The 23252-nt window shown below is 41.0% G+C and overlaps 1 long non-coding RNA gene across 2 annotated transcripts in view; it reads left to right on the forward strand.

The window, feature by feature from the left end:
- LOC124552623 overlaps positions 1-22132 on the forward strand; it is a 38086-nt gene extending 15954 nt beyond the window's left edge. The window contains exons 2-4 of one of the 2 annotated variants that reach the window (XR_006967944.1): positions 21317-21477; positions 21567-21713; positions 21877-22132. This is a non-coding gene — a long non-coding RNA (uncharacterized LOC124552623). The remainder of the gene's footprint in view (positions 1-21316; positions 21478-21566; positions 21714-21876) is intronic. The other variant, XR_006967943.1, reaches the window with a different exon arrangement.
- Positions 22133-23252: the final 1120 nt, after the last annotated feature.

A 23252-nucleotide genomic window follows, 5' to 3' on the forward strand; every position in this document is an offset into this window, starting at 1 on the left:
ATGGTACGCTTACAATATACAATGTTTATCTCATTATATCTCTTATATCTTAATTTGGACAGACTTTTGTTACAGTATCATTCTTGTTTCAGGAAGCTCATGCTGTCTGCTCGAGTAATTACAATGCATTACATTGACTGTGATTTTCCTTATTGCTACGTATTTATAAATTTTGGAAGATAATCGCTGCGTTTCTCCACTGTTTTTGGATCCTGAGGATATATTCTGAGAGTGAGTACAGTGCTTTTTTTATTATTTAAATTTGGAATGACAGCGTTGGAGGCTTTCCAATAACTCGATTATGATGAACGAAATTAAATTTATTTCATTAATTGTGACACAGATGTTATTTTGATTTAGCAGGAATCGAAGCAAGACTGCAAGCCAAATCTACAGTGAAGTGTTGGCTGAGAGTATACACTGTTTATATGTCAGTACATGTGGAACTGGTGTAGTCGTAGCCTGGACATTAAACTGCCGCAGTGGTACTCTTGCTTCATGAGTCAGCGTTAAAAATAAACTCAGTACTTTGATCGTGCTTCGGACGGACAATTACTGCTAGACCATCATGTCTTCCATAAGTTTGAGGAAGTTTATTCTTGTTCTGTTGTCAACAGTCCAGTGCATACAAACTGACAAATTGATACACATGTGATATTATCTTTTGTGGTGTTTCATGTTGTGTGCTATTAAAACTACTTGAATATTAATGTGTGTTTTACTTACATAGAACGGTGTGATGTATTGTGCAATGCATTTGGTTAAATAACAAATGCAATATTTTTTCAGGTTATGCACCATAATATTTTCAAAATGATGCAGCACTTGTTGAAGTGTAATTAGTAGCATACATTTTACAATCCAGTTTCCTGATGCCTGACTCTGAAGCTTGTTTTTCACCAGAATTTTGTTTAGCTGCCAAAGGTTGGCATGCTTTATCTCTGTGCTGTACAAGGCCAAAATGTATTCTACTATAAGGATGTTGTTTGGGATCCGTCTCCTTGTTTTTCGTAGATGTATTAAAATTATAATACCGAAATTGTGCATTACATTGAAAAACACACTTCTGCATATACCCTGGTTTGTTCTGGTACTGATTTGGAGAGTCAATGTGGAACGTAGCGCTTCCATGTTTCGATAGACATAAAGAACGGTATTTTCTGTTTGAGAAAATATGAAAATGATGTAATATAGAAGTTAATTTGTGCAACGGGAGTTTGCCAGTCGAAATGCAAGAATTGTGAGGGTCAAAAAAGTAGAAAGAATTATTAGTTCTCAGCATGATAACATGAAAACACGAGTATCAGTAAGGTCTTAATATACAAAAAGTCAGACCAAATGTGGTACTATAATACTTGCACAGCAATCTCTCAATCACTACAAGAAAATTTTTGGCGATGAATGAAAATAGGGAACTACAACACTCAAACACGCATGATAGCAGAACGGCTAATATCATAAACTTTATATGAGTGTAATAGGGGAGTAAATAACACAGAAAATAAATAAGGGAGATTTTACATCTTTCTATGAGAAGTCAATGATATGATAGTGACATAGCAGGAAACAGTTGAGATTCAAACTCATAGGAAGCGTACAAAAAAATGCATTTGTGTAAAACTAACAAACAATGCGGTAAAACATACTTCTCCAACTCACATCATATATTTTCAATGGCGTAGCAGAATTTACTTGAACCAAGTTACAGACAGTTGAGATCTACTCTCTTCCACAGCACTGTATTTTGCTCGAGGGATCAATAAATTATAGTTGACAGAGGGGCTAGCTTAGCCACAGTTTGATAAAGAATCTGATAGGAATTGCATTGGGCCCCGGAGCTTAGTTCAATTTTAACGTTTTCAGCAGTTTCTCAACACCACTGATACTAATATCTATTTCATCCATCTTTACCGTGGTACGAGAATTTAATTTTGGCAGTACTGCTGGGTTTTCCTCTACAAAAGAACACTTGAGAGTAGAGCTAAGCATTTCCTTTTTTGCTTTGCTATTCTAAGTTTCTGTTCCTGTCTTGTCCATAAGTGACTCGATACTATCTTTGATGCCACAAACTGCCTTTATATATGACCAGAATTTCTGTCGATAATATTCTGCTACAGTAGTCATTGAAAGCTTCAAGCATTGCTCTGTTGACTGCCAAGCGTATTTCATTCAGCATGTCCCTCTCTATATGTGGCTCTATACTTTCTTTTAGACCTATTATGTAATGGTCTCCGTTTCTTTAGAAGTATCTTTATGGTGAGTGTACACCAAGGAGGATCTATCCCATGATGAACTGTTCAACTGTGTACATATCTGTCCAATGCACGATCGACTATTGTCTTAAACTTGAACCACAGTTCCGCCACATGCTTCTTCCCTCAGGCAAAAGTTTCAAGTTGATCATCGAGATATGACACTATTGTTTCTGTATATAGTTTTCTGAAAATGTAAATCTTTCCACTTGTCTTAATTGCTCTTTGTAGTTTGGTATTCATTCTTGCTATAACTGTCTCATGGCCACTGATGCCAGTTTCGATATGGACTTTCTCAAAGAAGTCCGGTCTGCTTGTTGTCACTAGATCTAATGTATTTGAAACCTGATTGGGGTTCCGAACTATCTGTTCCAGGTACTTATGAGAGAAGGCACCCAGCACGTTTCACAGGATATCATGCTACGTCCACCGTTAGCGAAACTATAATCATCCCAGTTGATTGTTGGTGATTAAAGTCTCTTCCAATGGTTACAGCATGATTAGGGAACTTGTGTACAAGCGAACTGAGATTTTTTTCTCAAGTTTTCAGCTAAAGCAAAATAATAAAGTCTAAAAAGTGCGTAACATCACGAAATACAGTACTATAACATGAGTGAGGATGGCAAAATTAGTTTACTTCCGATATTAACAGAAGCTAACACCATTCCTTGTATGAACGTCAGTGTCGAAACTTTCTTCCCAAGAAACCTTAAACTTGACGTCCTATTCTGTTCTGTGGACGGTGTGTGTGGATGTCACCATTTGAAATGCATTGTGGAATGTTTCGACTCTCCTTTCCGCCAGGTGTGAATTGACCTTTGTCGTTTAGGGAGACTCTTCCTAACCTCAGCTTTGACAATGCTTCGGATTGTAAATGTCATAAAAGAAGTACAGAACGTTTTCTGAGCCATCCGACAACCTTATGTGAGCAGAAAAATGTTGATAATTCCCATTTTGAGCGAAGGACTACCCTGCTGAGTACGACAGTTACTCCTCAGCCAACTTTTCACAAGCAGTCTTCAGTACGGCAGTGACGAGCAGCTGCCAGAGAAATGGCAGGATCTCCAGAGGGCAGATCCTGCTGCCGGTCAAAAATGTGTAAATCTTTGATTCCACATGCAACAACAGTTCTCTCTCTCTCTCTCTATTCGTTTAGTCGGTTCCGACTCTTCGTGACCCCATGAACCAAATCACGCCACTTTTTCCTGTCTTGCACTTTCTCCCGTAGACCTTCCAGGTTGGAACACATTGCTTCTGTGATGCCATCGATCCATCTCATCCTCTGACGTCCTCTTCTTCTAGTTCCTTCAATCTTCCCCAGCATTAATGTTTTTTCCAGCGAGGCATGCCTTCGCATTGTGTGTCCAAAGTAGGTCAGCTTTTGTTTTAAGATTAGACCTTCCAGGGAGAAATCTGGTTTAATTTGCTCCAAAATTGATCTGTTGGCAACAACAGTTACACCACAGCAATTGGCGTGACGGCTGATTCGGCCATGGCGCCGTTTCCACACACACTTGTCAAAACTCTCCTTGCTCGGTTTTCACGATGGCATCAACTCAGATTTTTCGGACATACATTAGTGTTGGCATTCAGGTTATGGCGTTAGAACTGAGCCAAGAATCCGGTAAGGAGAAGAGATAGGATATATGTTGGTGTTTGAAGTGGGTTTTGCGCAGTAATAACACAGGGACATGTAAGACACTTATAAATGAAGTAACACTCGTAATCGAAAATCCATTCTTGAACCACATCCAGACAACACAAGTAAATTTCAGGATCTAGTTGAGCAGCAGATCTAACTATATTACAAAAGTTCGATACTGAGATAGAGATGCATTACCTGCTACACTCTGATATTTGACATATCATGATTACCTGTCGTCTCTCTAATGTAAGGCGCGTTCAAAAAGAAACGAGCCGGAGGCATAATTACAGAAACCGACCCTGGCTGTAGAGACACTTGTCCAACTGTGACACAAAGCGGTCAATGGCTGTCTCGTAAAATTCCTGGGACTTCGATGTTAACCTGTTTCGATCATACAGGTGGACGTCTTCGTCCGAGGTGAATCGGACTTTCTTCTTTGACCAAGATGGCGCTTCTGTGATTCACTTCCTGCAGCGCGGGACAACAGAGACTACCCAGCGTTACTAGCAAATCTTGACCACCATTCGCCAAACGATCTCACCTGTGGGGTAATTCCGCTCCACTTCAATGTAAAGCCTCATACGGCCATACAGTCGCGGCTCTAATGCACAAATTGAAATGAGAGATTCTCGGCCACCCTCCATACAGTCTGCACCTCTCTCCCAGTTTTGGTCGCCTTAAAAGGGCTCTGAGGGGAAACGATTCACCTCGGACGACGACATGCAGCTGTACGTGTGGAACCGGTTAACATCACCCCCGGGAATTTTATGAGACAGCCATTCTCCGCCTTGTGTGAGAGTGGGACAAGTGTCTCAACCGCCAGGTTCAATACTTCTAACATACCAGTACTGGTTTCTGTAGTTATGCCTCCGGCTCGTTTCTTTTTGAACGCCCTTTTATTTATACCACATCTTCAAACCTACAGTTTCACTGTTCTTGTCTGATGTGCTGCATTCTATTTCCTCCTACTATGCTCTGAAGGCTACCTTGAAAGCTAATATTTTCACTTTTGTATCAGAGATCAGTTAAATACGATGAAATATTAAATTTAATCTATACGAAATTTTAGTGTCATGCTTCGTGAAAGTGCACTAAAAGACACTGTCACATAGTTGATTTCCTTTATTAAAAGCTAAAATCAATATGAAATTATACTGCGACCAGAAACCTTTTCATTTGCTTCTTCTAATGCACCAGACAACGGTTTAAGATAATATAATTTGCCAGTACTAGAGTCGGAACATACTGCCGACAATCGATTCATTTTCGCCATTTCTAGAGTTAAGTGATCTGTTGTAAAGCTACTACTTTCACTAATTACTCACTCACGAATTTTATCCATGTATTATATAATAGAAATAGCATATACTTTCACCACATAACCGTTATGTGCTCATAGATTTTTTATATACCGAACGCGCACTTTCTGCCATTGTAGGGCAACACATTGTACTGTCGGGTTGGTGAATAGGTCCATAGCGTATTTCCGCAAGTTTAATTAATACAACAGATACACATAACAGAGAGTTTGGTCATCAATAATATATTCCTTTTCACTGTTTACAACACTTTGCCAACGCTGGGGTAACTTTTTGTTTCCGCGACTGTAGAAAGCACGTGGTTTTTTGGCGAAGAACGCGTTGACTCATGTTCACAATGGATTTCATCCTGAACAGAAGTTCTATGAATGCTGTTAAATAGAAAGGAAAGGGCGAAATTCTGAGGGCGCAAGTTCCACCCCAACGCCGGTATAGTGTTTTTTATCAGTTTAGCAGAATGCGCGTGGGCTTTATTGTGGAATAGCATCACTTCACGCTATCTTCCTGTTCGTTGTTGTAGGATTGCGGCTGCAAGACGTCTTGATCGTTGAGAATAAATGTGCCGCAGTGATGGTTACAACTCGGCGTGGCGGTTTGTATTTCGCCACTCCGTCGCTCTTTTACCACGTGCGTAACATTATCTTTTGTGTATTTGTGAGGTCTTTGTAGGAGGAGTTGCTGCTTTGGGATCAACCGTTGCTTTCTTTTCCTTATATTAGTGAAGATGCAATATAAGAATGATCGATGTTGTTCAAGAGCCAATTGTAAGTAACGAGCAAGGAGAGATCAACATATGACCCCCTCCCCCCCCCCCCCCCCGGCCCACTGATTTTTGTGATTTTGGCTTAGAGCGCACAGAACTCTCCCCATTGCTTGCAAATTTCATACGATGGTGGAGTGATCACAGTTTATCACTTCTGTCAGTTGTCCAGTATAGTTACGTGGATCATTGTGAACTACTTCGTTTAAATGATGTCCCAACACCGAAGGGCTCTCTGAACGTGGAGAGTAACCAATGTCAAAACAAGCAGTCTTAAAACGAGAAAACTATTTTCTTGCCATGTGCTGTCCAGTGGGATTATCTCCCTATACGGCGCAAACAAAGTTTCTAGCTGCCTACGCTACTGTCATCGCTCTATCAAACTCAGTCACAAGAGTATGTCGGAAATGATCCGATTTCTTCACTAGGCACTCTGTTTTCTACTGTCCAAACACTCACTAATTGTCTTGACATGACAAATTGACAGCATGTAAACTCAAATAGCAAAAATGAAGTACAAATAAAATATAAGTCGGTAAACAAACCCATAGCACCCGGAGTACCAACATGCAAACCGAAAACGCTACGAATTTGACCTTCAAAACATATCAACACCATCTGCCGAAGTCAGAGTGAACTAGAGGTTTCTTTTTCTTTTTTTTCCCCCAATACCGAGTATGTTAACGTCGAAACTAAGTTGTTTATAAATAAGTTGTTTATGAATGTGCAAAGTTCTATCTTCATGGGTACCGGACTGGGTGAAGGTGAAACTAATGTGCTTGCAGGAATAATTACGAAACTTATTGAAAATACTTTACAAATTATTTTTCCTACTATTCCTTCATCGCCGGCCGTTGCGGCCGAGCTGTTCTAGGTGCGTCAGTCCGGAACCGCGCTGCTGCTACGGTCGCAGGTTCGAATCCTGCCTCGGGCATGGCTGTGTGTGATGTCCTTAGGTTAGTTAGGTTTAAGTAGTTCATCAACCCCAAAAGTAAGACATTTTCCAGAATTAAAAAACACGGAAATCACGCATCATTGAATACAAATACGTATTTACTCAACAGATTTCATTTATGTATATCAACAACGGTGAATTTTATTTTTAGAAACACTGGAATTAGTTTCAGAAGTTTGTTTATTATTGTAAAGGGTGGATAGCCAATCTAGCAGATGAATTAATGGAGTAGCTCATTATATTTCCAGTTGGTACATTCACAGTAATTTTGGAAACTATTGCTACCTTTTACTTCTTCGAAAATGAGAAACTGCCAACTCGTTACTTATATATGTATTACAGAAACTACTTGATGATGAGCTCCCCCAATGGTAAATAAGTGTGCTGGCTGTGTTTAGTGTGTTCTCAGTTGCGTGAAAAATGAAAATTCACTTCGAGAAAAATAGACTTCTTCCTTTTCAGCTGAAAATAACAGAAACAAGGAAGAGAAAAACAGGAACATTTCTATATCGGTAACAGAATACATTTCATCAGCATATGTGCTTCAAATATTTATATATAGAGATTTAATTACTAAAATGCTGTATTTGTATTTTTTAATCATAATTTTGATTTTATTCCAAAATAATTCCCAATAAAGCGTTTCTGTGTAAATTATGCATGCTGGTTCTAGAAGCATCCCCAGGAATTTAGGAACATACTAAGAAATACAAATTAAGATAATATAGTTTTATTTGTGCTGCATGATATGGCAATCGTGAAAACAGTTCTGTAGTTATGTTTTTCATTGCTGTGGAGAGACGCACTGCATGAGATTTTGATTGCATTTTTCAAAATTGATCACATATCACACACCCCACTCTGCTGAGCATGTACAGGCCGGTGAGCACGGAGATTTAGCTTCCTTATGCCGCTGGACACAGAAATAACACTGCTTCTTGTCTTCTTGTGTAGTTTTGCCACTGGACATCCTCTTTCTTTATAGGGCATCGTCCTTGTGTTTGTAGCCCCACTGTCAAGTATCGTATAAATAACATAGGCATTGACATATACTATTTCAAGCATGGCAAAGAACGATTTGTGCCACCACTTGTTCTACTTTTTGTTCCTGGTACATTGAGAGGGGAGAATATCTGCCTTTGTTGCCCTCAGTGCGGCCTAGTGAAATATTTACCAGTGTGCTATAAATTTTTAATTACAAGGGTAGTAATCGTAAACTGTTTAAATATATTTAAATTTTATAATTCAGTGTTTGAAATTGTGAGGAATAAAATTAAATGTTAGAAGGGTGGGAATTTAACCCACACGACGAACTGCTAGTCGGAGCACATGATCACTGGGCCACAGCTACGTTACATCAACTTTTCCTCAAACACCCCTAAAGTCTACATTTGGACAGTACTTTACATACAATTTCAGAGAGAAATACTGACCTGGTGCCGTGGGAAGTACAAGACTCATAGTGTCGGAAGAAATAACGTCACGTCAGGACATGCACATTCGAAAACAGACAGCTGCGTCCATTCTCGAAACTGATTGTAGTGCGGTTGATCATTTCTGAACTCGACACTGGTGTCTACTTATCGTGGACAGAGTGCTACAAACCATGTTTTAGTCCACTGTAGTTGCACACCAGCATGCATCTGAAAGGAAATAGTGTAGTTTTAGTGTGATCTGCGGCTCATATTTAAAGAGAAATGAGGTAATTTTAGCGCGATTTCCGACTCGCATTTGAAGAGAAATGGTATAATTTAGTGATATATTTACAGTGTGCTGTTGCGCATTAGCACATATAACTGGCCTCCACTAAATGCACACATAGATAAATTGTATTATCTGATAAGCACAGGGTTCTGCAATGTCTTTCTATGTCCCATCCCCATTTTTTACCACGCTAGTTGCCGGCCAGAATGGCCGAGCGGTTCTAGGCGCTACAGTCTGGAACCGCGAGACCGCTACGGTCGCAGGTTCGAATCCTGCCTCGGGCATGGATGTGTGTGATGTCCTTAGGTTAGTTAGGTTCAAGTAGTTCGAAGTTCTAGGGGACTGATGACCTCAGAAGTTGAGTCCCGTAGTGCTCAAAGCCATTTGAACCACGCCAGTTAGTAGAATCAGTGCCATGATAATTTGATAATAGATGGACGTGTTTGTTGTCCTGTCGTGTGATGAATGCAATAGTTTGAGTACTTGAGCGAAAATCAGAATCACCTCTCTTGAGTAGTTTATCACCCTGAAGCAATGGAAGATGCTTGCTATTAGGACGAACAGTTTCGCAGGTAAATATGGTATTTGCATTCAGGTGTTCGAAAAATTCTACAGATGTAAAATAACTGTCCATCATTACTGTATAGCCACATCCGTAGAGTGGACTGTACACAACACAGCTGCCGATTCCAAATCTTCATTTGAATGCAATATTGTCATTGTCCACTCTCTTGCTGTGGTAACCCTCAAAATCATATACATAACCTCTCATTTCAGCAGTACACCATAGTTTGTAGCCTCTCTTAACGGACTTTATGGGAATGTACTTTTTCCACAATAAACAGGCTTTGAGTAGAACCATACTTCCATAGAGACACTGAACTGCATTAGACAACATGAAAAGATGAATGTTCCTATTGAGAGTAAAATTATACCCGCAGTTGCTGTAGGACGACAGTGTATGTTTTTCATACACTATGTGAGCAGACTGCCACATACTGAATCGTGGAAGGAAAAACGTCATGAACCGCCTTTGTAATAACAGCTAGTAACATATGCTTTGGGGCCGGTGTGGCCGTGCGGTTCTAGGCGCTTCTGTCTGGAACCGCGTGACCGCTGCGGTCGCAGGTTCGAATCGTGCCTTGGGCATGGATGTGTGTGATGTCCTTAGGTTAGTTAGGTTTAAGTAGTTCTAATAGGGGACTGATGACTTCAGACGTTAAGTCCCATAGTGCTCAGGGCCATTTGAACCATAAGCTTATGTAAACAACACTAAATAAAGTGTCTCAAAGGAGTAATTCTTGTGACAACCCAAAACAATGTGCACTGTGTAACGCCTAATGGAAAAAACAGCGATTGACTACCAAGCTCTGCCGAATATATTTACTCTCACTTTCAAAACCACCTGTCATGACCACAGTGATTTACTTCCGATATGAATTCTGCTTTACCTTCTGAAAAGCTGGTTCTTGACATCTACCAAAATCTGAGCATTTCAAAATGTCTCGCCGCGCAGAGTGGCTGCGTGGTTAGAGGCACCATGTCATGGGTTGCGGTGCCCCTCCCGCCGGAGGTTCGAGTCCTCCCTCGACAATGGGTGTGTGTGTGTGTGTTGTTTTTAGCACAAGTTAGTTTTTGCTAGTTCGAGTAGTGTGTAAGTCTAGGAACCGATGACCTCAGCAGTTTGGTTCCTTTGAAAGGAACACACATTTGAACGTTTTTTTTAAAAAAAAGTCTCTTAAATATGTACCCGTGTGTCCGTGAAATTCCGGTTACAAATCTCTAGGACTTGTCTAAGGGAGTGAGTACACAATATTCGGAATGGGAACTCAAGTCTGTAAACGTACCGTTTCGGTTCTACGACGGGTTCGATTCAGATGTTGAACTCACCCACTTTTGCTTGAGGAATTTAATAAGGTTTTCCGCAGTTTGATTATCTGGTAACAACTGGAAAGGAACGTAACGAAACACCTATTTATCATGTAAGCACATTTGTTTGTATTAACACTTAAACATTACTTGTTTACAGTATTCCAAAACGAAAAAGAACCCAGAATACTGTACATACAGAACAGTACTGATGCAATACACCAGCGCCTCTATATGGCGACCACCAACGTTGTTACAGACACTGTACATACGAAGCATGTTCTGGTACACACTCTCCATCCCATCTCGTGTCTCTTATTTCTAGTACTGCGGCCAGATCTTGTGCCGGCAGATCTTCTTCTGCCTCTACCGGAGTCTCGTAAATTAAACTTTGGATATGACCCAGTGAGGAGTAGTCCATTGGAGTTAAATCGGACGATCGCGGCGACTACACTGTTGCACCACCACGGCCTATCCATCTTTCACCATCTCGTCTGTTGAAATGTCACCAAACAGCACGTGAGAAGTGACGTAGTGCACCATAATACCGAAATCACATTTCCTGATGGACATTCATTGGGACAGTTTCCAAGAACGGGTCCAGGGCGTTTTGTAGGAAGATCAAGTATGTAGGACCAGTTAGATTGAGTGGTAGGAGGTATGTCTCCATCACATAGCCATCCAGAATACCTGTCCACACGTTATCACCAATCATAGTCAGCTTACATTCATCTGCGAATGGTACTCAACGTTAAAAGAGGGGTGTGTCGATGCAGCGGTGCGGGAACCACGAGCTGTAGGCAGCGGGTGATGGAAAATCAGCTCCACCCATAGCGTGTACCCTTCGTAAGTGGTACGGATATAATTGTTGTTCACGCAGAGCCTGCATGTACACACGTGGCCAATTAGTTTGGTAGCAGACATAAGCTGAAATCCTGCATTTCACTCAACAGAAGGTTTTCGCGTTCGCTTCTTAATTTCTTTACTTTTATTACTCTCTTTAACTTTGGCCACGCTCCTACCCAACAGTGTTTTTGATCCATTGTAATTATTCTCGCTTTGAAAATAATTTTATGTATGTCAATTGCTTTAGCTAAAACTTGGATATATAACTTGCATGAATGTACACTGTAGGTAGCGTCCGGTACTTCAAATGAGGGCTATTGTTGAAATATATAGGTACTGGTATCTGAAATGTTTTGAATTTGCAACTGCATTCTGAAAGGTGATTGGCGGATTAGTCGAGAGTGTAGGTCATGAGATTTTAAGTCGCGGAAATAAAAGTAAAAAAAAAGAAAAAACTGTTCATACTGCAATTATTTGAACAAGCGCTTTAGTACGTAGTTTTTTGAGTCTTGTCTAGTAGGATGCCCGGAAAGCATTCACAGAGTTGGTCCTGTATTTCCTAATTTCGTATTTTTTTCACTAGGTGACAGTCTGGAACCGTATGGGATATGTATCATGTGTATGCCGCTGTGGACGAACAGAGCGAGTACTTGTGCCTAGTCCCCGACGTACAGTTATTACTAAAGGCTTAAGAAGAGAGCAGAGAACTGGCGGGACGTTTGAGTCTGTGATATTTACGTGGAGTGCAACAGGTAAGTCAACAGAGTAATATTATTGGAGAAATATAAAAAATATACAGGAGTAACGAAAAACATTTGCGGGAATGTCTTTTACTTACCAATGTATCTACAGGCAACATAAACTTGCGCATGCATCCCCGCAACACGTAACTGACAAGTTACATGGTCTGTAGAATCTTCCTGGCACAGCCGACTTCGGATACGTCACTGACTCATTCGTATCAGCTGGCATGAGTCATAAAGTTAAATGCTGTTTAACTTTCTGGCCTCACGCACCATTCCCCACCACCAGTGTCACAAACAGCCCGTATATGGATCATGCATCTTCGGCAGAACGTCTCTTGAATCTTTTGCATTTGTATGTGATAAGTTGGTATCATAATAAAAAAATTGAACTTCAGCATCAACTGTGAAGGGAGTCCCAGGAGCAATGGTGAATATTCAGGCACGTGACAGGAACGATCATTCGAAGCAAAAGACTACTTGTAAACATGGTGTCTAAAGTGAATAACTTAAGAGCTGTAATCACTTCGTCATCTTCGATACTAGGAAACACGTGTCTTGTACTGAACAAGTGCGCACAGCTCACGAGGTATGCAATTTTGTTCTATGTTTGCTAGACAATTTTTTCTTGTTTTGGTCATCCCTCTTCTCCAAAAATATGGAAAACTAAGCGCTTACAGTAGAGAAGATTTGTTTCACAGTATCGAAGATGAAGTGCTCGTAGCTCTTAAAGACATGCATTTTAGAGTCCATGTTTACTGCACCTTTGCTTCGAATTATCGTTCTTTCATATGCCTGGATATTGACCACTCCCCCTGGGATACCATGTATAAATAAATACTTTATAAAGTGGTCAAAATGTCCTTAAAAGATGTCATAGTAATCTCATTCTTGACAACATTTATTTTTATACACTGAATTCCTTTATTTACAGTAACACAGTACATTGAGAGATATCGACTTACTGAGTGTTCACATTATTCTAGAAATTCCAACATTTTAAAGGCTTTTTGATGCTAATCAAAGATTAGAAATGTTTGCTTTACTCACTGATCGTAAATATTACTACCAAGTGGATATAGGAAATTTGTATGTGTCTTCATAGTTCAAATCTGATTATTATACAACCGTATTCGTATTGGCGCAGTCACTGTCTGGAGATTAGTCCAGCACAATGGCACAACGTTTAATTACAAGAAAATTGTACAAGGATATTTATTTATATTTATAGCATTAGTGACCCCTCAAAACCGTGATGTAGAACAAAAGCAAATCAGAACAGCAGAAATAAGGACATTATTTTCTGGTGTACCTTCACGATATTACAAACAGCAGCTAATAATTCAATTAAAAACTTGGAAATTGTGTTTTTAAGAAATGCAACAAGAATATAACAGTGGTAACAAGAGTGTCTCCATTTGCCGGTTGTCTGTGGTATTTGCAACTTAAATGCGAGCCGGCATGCCAAAATAGCAGACGTATATCTCACTGTTGTGTAAAGGAAGAAACACAGCTGGAAAGGAACTCAAAATTAGTTTTATACGTCCGGAAGCAATATTCAAACGTTACTTCTTTCCCTTACCTATAAACTTTTTATTAACTAATTTGACACCCATTTCTATGATGAATCGGATTTCGCGACCGGTATTTCGGAACTCCGTCTTCTCTTCGTAGACGTTTCTACATCCATGTTCACACTCTATAGACCACCTTAGTGCATAGCAGCAGGTATTTAGCATTGCATGACGTGCCTAGTTTCTTTCCGTTTCAGTCGCACCTGGAATGCAAGAAGAATGCGTAGATCACTGTGTTTCTGCTGTGAAGAGTCTAATCTTGCATTTTTGATCCCTATGGGGCGGTAGGTAGGGGCCCTGAAGAATAACTGTAGATTCTTTACTTAATACTGGTTGTGGAAACTTTGAAAGTATGCGTTCGTGAGTCAAACAAACCTACGACCATTCGTGCAGCCGTTCCTTCATGCGTCCATTACTTTTACATGGCAGTAGTTGTATAACATGTATCCTCCGAAGAATGATCTATCTGGTGTGGAAAGACGTCAAAGACATAAATTTAATTTAATTGTTTACCGAACAGCATGTCCGAAACCTGATGTTTTTGAATAATGGTCTTGAAGGCACAAATCAACCACTTCTTTATCAGGATCTGAAGTCAGATATTCCAGTGCCAAAGGAAGTACATGGTCAAAAGCTACAAATTTTACTTTTTCGTCTTGCATCAAACACTGAATTTGAATCAGTGAGACATGGTGTACCACAAGGTACGATTGAGTCTTCTGTTGTTTCTGAAATACACTCCTGGAAATGGAAAAAAGAACACATTGACACCGGTGTGTCAGACCCACCATACTTGCTCCGGACACTGCGAGAGGGCTGTACAAGCAATGATCACACGCACGGCACAGCGGACACACCAGGAACCGCGGTGTTGGCCGTCGAATGGCGCTAGCTGCGCAGCATTTGTGCACCGCCGCCGTCAGTGTCAGCCAGCTTGCCGTGGCATACGGAGCTCCATCGCAGTCTTTAAGGGGAGTTGGAATGCCGGAAAATGGAAAAAATTCACATTTTCAGTTTTTAACCTTATAACTTAATTTGAAATTTTCTGCTTAAAATGGTGCAAAATTTGTTAAGAAATTCCAATTGGAAGTATTTTTATTTAATTTTTCAAAATTACATGTGCGCCCAGCAAAGTTACCCATCTTGTGATTTGTACACATTTAAATCTTCGCATTTCCGAAAACATTACATATAGAAGGCTGTGGATTTCACTCTTCAGTTGTAGAATCTTTGATCCTTCCATAGGTACCATTGTTTTTACGACTAGCTGTGTTTATTGTTCAGTTTTTGATCTGTGAGTGTTTGTTTTGAGCCTCGAGTTTAGTTTGTCGCTCATTTGGAGTTTGTTATCTGTCTTGTTTTGACTTTCAGTGGTGAGTGCGTAGTTTCTACGATGCCTAGGAGTGCATCATTATTTAAAAAGCGAAAGTTTCGCGGTAATAGATTTACAAATAACGTTTGTTCAAGTGATTCTGCTTCAGCACCTGTTGATGCTGGTGAAAGTTCTGACGTTTGTACAGCTGAGATGTGTGAAGGAGACACGCCCACCAGTGCATCAAAAAAGAAGTTATCAAACTGTGCAAGTGAAATTACAGATGAAGCTTCTAATGAACAATATGTTTTAGTCGACTTTCCTGTTTTTACTGAGTTTATGAAGAAATGTTTGTGTTGTAATCTTTGTGGAGGTTCTTTTGATATGAACATAACAAAATCTATAGGACTTTCCTGCAAAATTGCTATAGTTTGTGCCAGTTGTGAAAATGAGACCTGTTTTTGGAGCTCTAAAACATGCAGTAGCAATTTGTTTGAGAGTAATATCAGGCTAATGTATGCAATGAGAGCAATTGGTAAAGGACATACTGCTGCTCAAACATTTTGTGCCATAATGAATCTTCCACCTCCACCTGCTAAAATTGACAATTACACTGAAGTGATAGGAGATGCTGTTCAGTCTGTAGCAGATTTATCAATGAAAGCTGCTGCCAGTGAAGCAAAATATATAAATGAAGGAAACCCAGATATCCCTGTTGCTTTTGATGGAACCTGGCAGAAAAGGGGTCACACATCCAAAAATGCTGTTGCTACTGTTACTAGTGTGGACAGCGGTAAAGTTTTGGACTATGAAGTGCTCACTAAACATTGTTACCATTGTGCATCTGGTAAGATAGAAGCAGCTCACATATGTAGCAAGAATTATGAAGGTACGAGTGGAGGCATGGAGGCTGCCGCTGCTGTGAAAATGTTTAGCAGATCAGAAAAAGAACGGGGAGTATTTTACACAAAATTCCTTGGAGATGGGGACTCCAAGGCATACAAAAGTGTTACAGAATCCATGCCATATGTCAATAAGACAATAACTAAACTAGAATGTGTCGGTCATGTTCAGAAACGAATGGGCACTCGTCTAAGGAAACTGAAACAGAATCTGAAGGACAAAATTTTGTCAGATGGTAAAACCATTAGAGGTCGCCTGTCAGATAAAATTATAAATGAATTACAACAATACTATGGTATGGCAATAAGAAATAATGCAAATAATTTGCAGGAAATGAGACAAGCTGTATGGGCCACATATTTACATCGATCATCAACTGATGATAATCCTCAACATTTTGCTTGTCCAGATGGTCCTCAGTCATGGTGCAATTATAGAAAATCTCAAGCTACTGGGGATCCTTATCACCATAAAAATTATATTCCATTGGCTGTTATGGAAGTAATTAAACCAATATATAGAGACTTGGGGCATCCTGATCTTCTGCGAAAATGTCTTCATGGTTGTACCCAGAATCAAAACGAGTCGTTCAACAACCTCATTTGGACTCGTGTACCTAAGAATGTATTTGTTGGGATAAAAACATTGAAATGGGGAGTCAGTGATGCTGTTATTTCATTCAATGATGGTCATATGGGTAGGCTAAAGGTCATGGCAAGGCTCGGCATTGCTCCTGGTATCAACACCATCAGAGGTCTTCAGCTTCTGGACAGCGTGCGAGTAAGGAAGGCTCAGTATGCAGCTGAATTTAATACAAAAAAAGCAAGGGCAGCAAGGAGAAGAAAGCTTCTAGGTGAAGAAGAAGAACTAGAAGATGACCCTGATTACTCTGCTGGACACTTTTGATAATAGAATAAAAGGTATTTGTGAATTTTCATAATAAATTACTTTAATCGCATTTTCTGGCATTTGACATTTTTAGTGTTACATGTACCTTTATCTCATAAACCACTCAACCAACAACATTCAAATTTTCAGAAATGCTGCAAAACAGTTCAAAGAGGCCACTGAACTAGAATCATGACAAGAACTGGCTTATTCTCTGAACTAGGGAAGTTTATGTTATACTTTTTCCAATAAAAAATGGCTTAATGGTAAAAAATTCATAAATACTATACCAACAAAAAGAAAACATTGGTTCTAGTTCAGTGGGCTCACAATATATGCTGAAAACCTCTGCCAGAATTTCAAAGTTCTGAAGATAATAGTTCCAAAGAAAAAGGTACACAAAGTTAGCAAATTTAACATTGGCGAGATAGGGCATTCCAACTCCCCTTAACACTGGTAGCATGCCGCGACAGCGTGGACGTGAACCGTATGTGCAGTTGACGGACTTTGAGCGAGGGCGTATAGTGGGCATGCGGGAGGCCGGGTGGACGTACCGCCGAATTGCTCAACACGTGGGGCGTGAGGTCTCCACAGTACATCGATGTTGTCGCCAGTGGTCGGCGGAAGGTGCACGTGCCCGTCGACCTGGGACCGGACCGCAGCGACGCACGGATGCACGCCAAGACCGTAGGATCCTACGCAGTGCCGTAGGGGACCGCACCGCCACTTCCCAGCAAATTAGGGACACTGTTGCTCCTGGGGTTTCGGCGAGGACCATTCGCAACCGTCTCCATGAAGCTGGGCTACGGTCCCGCACACCGTTAGGCCGTCTTCCGCTCACGCCCCATCATCGTGCAGCCCGCCTCCAGTGGTTTCGCGACAGGCGTGAATGGAGGGGCGAATGGAGACGTGTCGTCTTCAGCGATGAGAGTCGCTTCTGCCTTGGTGCCAATGATGGTCGTATGCGTGTTTGGCGCCGTGCAGGTGAGCGCCGCAATCAGGACTGCATACGACCGAGGCACACAGGGCCAACACCCGGCATCATGGTGTGGGGAACGATCTCCTACACTGGCCGTACACCACTGGTGATCGTCGAGGGGACACTGAATAGTGCACGGTACATCCAAACCGTCATCGAACCCATCGTTCTACCATTCCTAGGCCGGCAAGGGAACTTGCTGTTCCAACAGGACAATGCACGTCCGCATGTATCCCGTGCCACCCAACGTGCTCTAGAAGGTGTAAGTCAACTACCCTGGCCAGCAAGATCTCCGGATCTGTCCCCCATTGAGCATGTTTGGGACTGGATGAAGCGTCGTCTCACGCGGTCTGCACGTCCAGCACGAACGCTGGTCCAACTGAGGCACCAGGTGGAAATGGCATGGCAAGCCGTTCCACAGGACTACATCCAGCATCTCTACGATCGTCTCCATGGGAGAATAGCAGCCTGCATTGCTGCGAAAGGTGGATATACACTGTACTAGTGCCGACATTGTGCATGCTCTGTTGCCTGTGTCTATGTGCCTGTGGTTCTGTCAGTGTGATCATGTGATGTATCTGACCCCAGGAATGTGTCAATAAAGTTTCCCCTTCCTGGGACAATGAATTCACGGTGTTCCTATTTCAATTTCCAGGAGTGTACATAAATGATTTTCAGTTTCCAGTCTCAGAATATGAGAAGATGCTGCTTGCTAGTTTTTCAAGATAATGTAAGTATAGGAATACAAGCTATTATTAGTTCCTTCACTGAAAAGACAGCCATGAATTATTCGAAATCCATAACAGAGTGATCTAGGCAAACGTATTATCGTCGAATTTTATCAAGGCACAGGAAATGGACTTCAATTCTTCTCATAGGACGAAGCAAGCTATAAAAGTTGGTTTCTCAAACAATAAAGTACAAAAGTCGACAGTGTTAAGTTTTGACATAGATTACAATGTTAACTGAAAAACCCACTGCCTAGAATTAATGGAGCATCTTGGTTAAGTTGCTTGATGTATGCATTATAACTGTTATCGTCGATTTCAAAATTAAAGATACTGGTATTTCCCCATATTTGCTTTTACGAATGAGTAATGGAATCATTTTTTGAAAAAACTGAAATTTCAGGGGTAGTATTTTCGGAGCACGGAAGGGTAATATGATAACTATATTTCGTGTTATCTCCGCAATGTCTTGCGGAGAGCTTTTTAGAAAACTGGGCATTTTGACAACTACATTCCAATACGTGTTTTCATTACCAGTAATGTCCTAACTCATTACATGCCTGCTGCAGAGGCCCAATACGCAGCAATGTCCGCAGAACGGTCGTCGAGGAAACACTATTGGTAATTCCCTGGTTCATCTCGACGACCAGTTGGTCAGTAGTTGCAAGTTTACTCGCGAGTACACATCTCCACATGATTACTTCACCTCTGACACGTATGGCTCTTGGATCACCACAGTTGCCTCAGTGCCCGCTTTGGATAGCGCCATTTTCATTTATTTCTCCTTCCGTTTAATCGTCATTCAGTGTATTACAAACAAAAGGTAACGTCAGTAATTCCATAAAATACGCTCCTGATACCAATAAATTTTATGCTATGTATTCCATTACTAGATTGCCGAAAATAATAACGGAAAGGTTATCTTAAGTTAACTTCGAATACATTTTTGGCAAATAAGAACAACTCTGTGTTGCCTCAGCGTGAATAACAATGGGACGACTCTCTTACTCTCTGGTTCCGTTGCTAGGTTTCTGCACTTACCGTCGCGTCTTTTCAACTGTTTCGCTACGTGGTGTTGGAAGCGACATTGCTAGCGAGGTCTGACGTTTAGCGAAGCGGAGAGTACTATGGCAGGAGTCTCGCGAGAGGTTGCACTCAGTAGACGCCTTCGGCTGGAAGGCGGGGCTGATGAGCGGATCATTGACACGATCAGACTCCAACAGCTGCAGCTGGAAGCTGCGAACAGCCAGTGCAGGCGTGTAGACGCACTGCTGGAGAAACTGGACACAGCTACAGAGACGCTGATACGCTGTTGTGGAGTGGAGCGCTCCGGAATGCGTCCCCAGCTGGAACGTGAGCTGGATCAGGATAAGCAGCTGGAGAAAGAGCAGTGTCAGCTCATGCAGAGGCGAGGCCAGGGTGATTACTCTGAGGTGGTGGGCGAGATATACGAGCAGATGGAGGAGGAGCTGTATCAGAAACTCCTAATTAAGCTGGAAAAGGGCGAGAAAGAGGAGAAACAGCTCGAGGATGGGCTGCAGCAGCCTCTGCAAACAGAACAGCAGCAGCAGGCGGCAGAGGAACCTGGCCAGCAGGAGCAGGAGGAGGAGCAGCGACGACAGCTGCATCTCCAGCAGCTGGAGGAAACGCTGGAGAGAGATATGGAGCTGTGGTGGTATACCGACCCGCCTGCGACCGAGTCGCGGTGGCGCATCGCCGCGGTCTGCCTGTGTGGCGTTTCTCTGCTAGTTTGCGGGCTCCTTCCGTGTCTGTGGTCCGCTGTTGGGGATTTGCAGCTGATTCACCACAGCCCACCGCCGATCTAAGAAAGTGTGCCGACAGTGTGTCTTTGTGTACGGGTCTGGCGTTATTGTGCTTTTGACAGACATTGGCTGGAGTACTCCTCCTGTTATAAGCAGTCTGAGAAACTCGCCACCCAAATCTACAGTGCTCTGCCGTCTTACAAAATACAGTGCTAATCTCAGTAGTTGTTTAGCAAGTAAGAAAGTCATTTGGACAGAATATGGCTGCAGTACTCCTCCTGTTGCAGGAGTCTGAGAAACTCGCCACCCAAATCTACAGTGCTCTGCCGTCTTAGAGAATACAGTGCTCATCTCAGTAGTTGTTTAGCAAGTAAGATAATCATTTGGACAGAACATGGCTGCAGTACTCCTCCTGTTATAGGAGTCTGAGAAACTCGCCACCCAAATCGACAGTGCTCTGCCGTCTTACGGAATACAGTGCTAATCTCAGTATTTGTTTAGCAAGTAAGAAAGTTATTTGGACAGAATTTGGCTGCAGTACTCCTCCAGCTTCCGGAGTCTGAGTTGTCTGCCCGCAAAATTTACAAGTGTCTGAGGCTCTATGCTCGCATAATCCATAGTGTATTTCACTGATTGTGGTATACCACGTTACTTGTGTAACAAGGAATGTCCTTATTTGGGAAGAATGTCTCTGCTGAGTGCAACCAAACCTACAGTGCATGACATACTTACAATATACAATGGTTATCTCATTACTTGTTTAACAAGTTATATCTTCATTTGGACAGAAAATGACTGCAGTGTTACTCCTGCTTCAGGAGTCTGGTGTGTCTGCTCACAAGAATGGAAGCGTAGGGGAAGTGCCACATAATACAGTGCTGATCTCATTTCTTGTGCAACAAGAAATATTCTGTTTTGGACAGAATACTCGTGGAATACTCTTCATTACTAATGTGCCTAAGGATGCCTACAGTGAATGGTACGCATAAAATATACAGTTCTTATCTCATTACTGGTGTAACATGTAATTATCTTAATTTGGACAGAGTATTGTTACAGTACATCTTCTGTTTTAGGTGTCTGAGGCTGCTTTCTCGCAAAACCCACAGTGTATTATAATGATTGTGGCATACCTCATTAATTGCATAACAAGTAATTTCTCGATTTGGGAAGAACATCGCTGCAGTTCTACTGCTGTTTCTGGGGCGCAAGGATGGCTGCAGAGCTACAGTGCATGGTACGCTTACAATATACAATGCTTATCTCATTATATCTCTTATATCTTAATTTGGACAGACTTTTGTTACAGTATCATTCTTGTTTCAGGAAGCTCATGCCTTCTGCTCGAGAAATTACAATGCGTTACATTGACTGTGCTTTTTCTTATTGCTATGTAACAAATAATTTATAAATTCCGGAAGAATATCGCTGCATTTCTCCACTGTTTTTGGATCCCGAGATTATATTCTGCGAGTAAGTACAGTGCTTATTTTATTATTTAAACTTGGAATGACAGCGTTGGAGGCTTTCCAATAACTCGATTATGATGAACGAAATTAAGTTTATTTCAAGTATTGTGACACAGATGTTATTTTGATTTTGACAAATCAAAAACGTTATACTTCTCCTTCTTTAGCAGGAATCGAAGCAAGACTGCAAGCCATATCTACAGTGAAGTGTTGGCTGAGCGTATACACTGTTCATGTCAGTACTTGCGGAACTGGTGTAGTCGTAGCCTGGACATTAAACTACCGCAGTGGTACTCTTGCTTCATGAGTCAGCGTTAAAAATAAACTCAGTACTTTGATCGTGCTTCGGACGGACAATTACTGCTAGACCGTCATGTCTTCCATAAGTTTGGGGAAGTTTATTCTTGTTCTGTTGTCAACAGTCCAGTGCATACAAACTGACAAATTGATACACATGTGATATTGTCTTTTGTAGTGTTTCATGTTGTGTGCTATTAAAAGTACTTGAATTTTAATGCGTGTTTTACTGATATAGAACGTTGTGATGTATTGTACAACGCATTTGGTTAAATAACAAACGTAATATTTTTTCAGGGCTATGAACCATAATATTTTCAAAATAATGCAGCACTTGTTAATGTGTAATTAGTAGCATACATTTTACAATCCAGTTTCCTGATGCCTGACTTTAAAGCTTGTTTTTCACCAGAATTTTGTTTAGCTGCCAAAGGATAGCATGCTTCATCTCGATGCTGTGCAAGTCCAAAATGTTTTCTACTGTAAGAATGTTGTTTGGGATCCATCTCATGGTTTCTTGTAGATGTATTAAAGTTATAATACTGAAATTTTGCATTACATTGAAAAATACACTTCTACATATGTCCTGGTTTGTTCTGGTACTCATTTGGAGAGTCAGTGTGGAATGTAGCGCTTCCATGTTTGGATAGAGATAAAGAACGGTATTTTCTTTTTGAGAAAATATGAAAATGATGTAATATAGAAGTTAATTTGTGCAACGGGAGTTTGCCAATCGAAATGCACGAATTATGAGGGTTAAGAATACACGTTTAGTTCCCAGCATGATAACATGAAAACACGAGTGTCAGTAAGGTCTTAACATACAAGAGTCCAGACCAAGTGTGGTTCTATAATACTTGCACAGCAATCTGTCAATCATTACAAGAAAATTTTTAGCGCTGAATGAAAATAGGGAACTATAACACTCCAACACGCATGGTAGCAGAAGGGCTAATATCATAAACTTTATATAATAGGGCAGTAAATAATACAGAAAATAAATAAGGGAGATTTTACATCTTTCTATGAGAAGTGAATGATATGATAGTGACATAGCAGGAAACAGTTGAGATACAAACTCATAGGAAGCGTACAAAAAAAAAAGGAATTTCTGCAAAACTAACAAACAATGCCGTAAAACATACGTCTCCAACTCATATCATAAATTTTCGATGGCGTAACAAAATTTACTTGGACCAAGTTACAGAGTGTTGAGATATTGTCTATTTCACAGCACAGTTTGTTG

Source organism: Schistocerca americana, chromosome 10, assembly GCF_021461395.2.
Source record: "Schistocerca americana isolate TAMUIC-IGC-003095 chromosome 10, iqSchAmer2.1, whole genome shotgun sequence".
Taxonomy (NCBI): Eukaryota; Metazoa; Arthropoda; class Insecta; order Orthoptera; family Acrididae; genus Schistocerca; species Schistocerca americana.